The sequence below is a fragment of the Drosophila santomea genome, unplaced genomic scaffold, assembly GCF_016746245.2.
Source record: "Drosophila santomea strain STO CAGO 1482 unplaced genomic scaffold, Prin_Dsan_1.1 Segkk69_quiver_pilon_scaf, whole genome shotgun sequence".
Classification (NCBI taxonomy): domain Eukaryota; kingdom Metazoa; phylum Arthropoda; class Insecta; order Diptera; family Drosophilidae; genus Drosophila; species Drosophila santomea.
The window spans coordinates 416,538-419,951 of record NW_025319001.1 but is presented as its reverse complement, the minus strand read 5'-3'; positions in this window follow the sequence as shown (position 1 = coordinate 419,951).

Genomic DNA, 3,414 nt, shown 5'->3' with positions numbered 1-3,414 from the left:
TTAGTTTTAAATCACGTTCAGCGCATTCGCGAGCGGATCGGACTTTTTCTTTCGATTTTCAATCTTTATGAATACATGCTGCTGGCGAAGCGCGCGAGCCAACTGACTAAAATTCACTAATCGCGGCTACTTCTTCCGCGGTCGGTTGGCCTTCCTTAGTCGCAGATTTTTGCTCTGCCCTTTTTGGGTAGCTGCAGCCGAAGACACGGTGTCCGCTTTGCCTTTTTATTTCTTTTGTGCCCTGACAAAGAAACTACATTTGCTAGCGCTGCCTGGCTGAAGCGCTTCTTCCTTCCGGATTAGTATGCTGGTTCTAGATTGTTCTTTTAAAACCCTGCACGAGAGTTAGGCGATAAAAGTCTGGGTATCTTAACCCTTTTCCATCCACTTACCCCAGCTCTCCGCCGGTTCAAGCTATTTGCCAATCCGGTTCGCCTCTGGGACTTGCACTTATTTGGCTTAAATTGCCCACAAACACCAAACGAACTTTCTCCGCCGATCTTAAACTTTAGAATGGCTGCTGATGACGCCAGAATAAGGCGGCAACCTAACATCTCCCAGATTTGTAGAGATTTTTCTCTCTCAGGGAAATCTGACAATTAGCCCTGTAAGACCCGTGACCCTGCCGCTAATCCCTTCACGCGTTATGCAGGTGGCGCACGCCTCGCAATATGACACCTAGATGGCGTTGCAGTTTTAGCTCTGCCGCAAGTGCCACAAATACCCCTCGCCAAAGATCTGACTTGGGAGTCAAATTCCCAAGACAGATACAACCAACACAGAAGGCAGTTCAACTATTGTTTCATATCTTTCGCATGATAGCGTCCAATATACTTCCCTTGCAGATCTTCCAGGTCATAGTTAGCCAGGCCAATTTTCTTGTTAACCCTAGCCTTTACGTAAGCTGGGGCTAGCTTGGCGTTATAACCGGCTACGAAATTGCTTTGTCTGAAATTCCGTCGCCATACTTCCTGACCCTCTGTATACGACACCTCCCTCGACCGTAAATTATATTGTCGTTCGTTCCTCGCATTTTGCTTCCTCATAAACTAGCCTGCTTTACTGCGAATTAAATCTAGCGAATCTTCTCGTGTAAACACCGCTGACCTGTCCTCGAGCAATCGCAGAGCTCTTAAGAGCTTAAGAGTGGAGTGCTGCCCGAACACCATATAATAGGGGGGAGTGCCAATGCCTAGAATGAACAGAGGAGCGCAATGCGCTGCAAATACTACTGAGCTGCTCATCCCAGTCCTTTTGGTCCGTACGAATGGTTGTGAGTTTCTTTACCGCTTTTAGGAACACGAACTTCGTATAATGATCTAAAACTATGAAGATCCCTATGTGCTAGAGAATCAACATAGAGTCTCTGGAAGAATCCATGGGACTCTGGAGAGGTACCCATTGGTGGACGTTGAATCCTGTTCGGCGCTTTCGACATTTTGCAAGTGGCACAAGCTTGTATATAGTCCTTCACGTCCTTGATCAACCCTGGCCAAAAGTAATACCTTTGAACTCCTTCTAAGGTCTTGTGGATGCCTCCGTGGGATGCTAGTGGATCATCGTGAGCTTTTTTCAGAACCTCGGGAACTAATTTCGTTGGAATCCAAAGTTTCCAGTTGAAGTTGTCGTGTAAGGCCTCGCCGGTAGCGTGATCGGTTCTGCGATACACCACATTGTCGACCACCTTCAAATCTGGAAGCTTTTCTCCATTCGCTTTTACCTTTTCGATCAGCTCCACATATTCATCGCTTTTGAATTCCGGCAAATCTAATTCCACTAGCAACCCGTGACTATGGCACTATGGCCGCCAATTCCTCCTCATTCACCCTCGAAAATGCATCGGGAACTACATTTAACCTTCCGCTACGATGTTCGATTTTAAAATCGAAACTCTGCAGTTTCAAGGCCCACCGAGCTAAACGAGAATGGAGGTCCGTTTGGGTCATAAGCCACTTTAGCGACGCATGATCGGTAATTACGGTAAATGCGTGTCCTTCTACATGCCGCCAGGCACTCTTGCTCTGTCACAGAATAATTTTTCTGTGCTTTATTTAATTTTTTCGAAACGACAGCTAATGGATATTCGTCCCCTTAATCCGACATTTGCACGAGAACTCCACCAACACCAGACTTACTCGCATCACAGTGTATAAAAAATGGCCTGCTAAAATCCGAACTGTGAAGAACTGGGGCAGAGCACAACATTTCTTTAAGCTGCGCAAAAGCCTTCTCTCCCTCAGCAGTCATCACAAATTTTTGTCTTGGCTTTTGCAGGTCAGTAAGCGGAGCGGAGATAGATGCAAAATTATTAATCAACTTCCTATACCACCCAACCATGCCTAAGAACCGGCGCAGAGCCTTGAGCGACTGCGGTAACGGAAAATTTGTCATCGCTGATATTTTATCTGGATCTGTCCGTATAACGCCCTCCCCGACAATATGACCCAGATACTTGACAGTACGCATGCAGAACTTGCTTTTCTCGACATTGAGAGTTAACCCTGCTGTTTTTACATAGCTTGCCACTAAGCCTAACTCCCTCATGTGAGCCTCAAAGCTATCTGATACTATGAGCAGGTCATCCAGGTACACGAAAACCTCATTTCTCAAATTTGCAGGAATAACCTTGTCCATCAATCTAGTCATAGTTTGAGAAGCGTTGGTGAGACCGAAAGGCATAACTTTGTATTGATATAGGGGCTTTCCGGGTATGGTAAATGCAGGGTCCAGAAGGATTTGCCAGTAGGCATCCTTGAGATCGAGACTCGATATAAACATAGCCTTGGGAAGCAGCCCTAAGATACCATCTATTTGAGGCAACGGATAGGCATCCTTTTTAGTAACCGCGTTGACCTTTCGGCTATCCAAGCATAGACGAATTTTTCCCGGTTTCTGCACCAGAACAACCGGTGATGACCAGGGACTATCTGATTCCTCAATAACTCCTAAGCTGAGCATTCGATCGACCTCTTCATACAGCAACTTTTCCACTGCCGGAGAGACAGGAAAATGCCTTTGCTTCACCGGCTTTGCGTCTCCAATGTCAATAGTATGTGAGATTTTGTTCGTCTTGCCTAACCCATAAACTGCGAAAGATGGGAATCGTCGAACTACCGACTTGAGTATGTCCTGTTGGCTAACCGAAGGTTGATGTGATTCAGTGGATATTTCATCCACACTCATACTAACCGGCAGAAGATCGAATTCTTTCCAGAAATCTATTCCCAGGTAAAGATCCTGACTAAAGGACGGAATGATATGCAGCTCTAATTCTTTGATTACCTGCTTGTACTGCACAGGAGTTCTAAGCCGGCCAATTACTTATTGCTTTTTGCCATCCGCCGTGCTTGCAACCGATGCAGCGCGTTTAAAAGGAATTTTACTGACAACAATTTGCTCAGCTAATTTGCCACC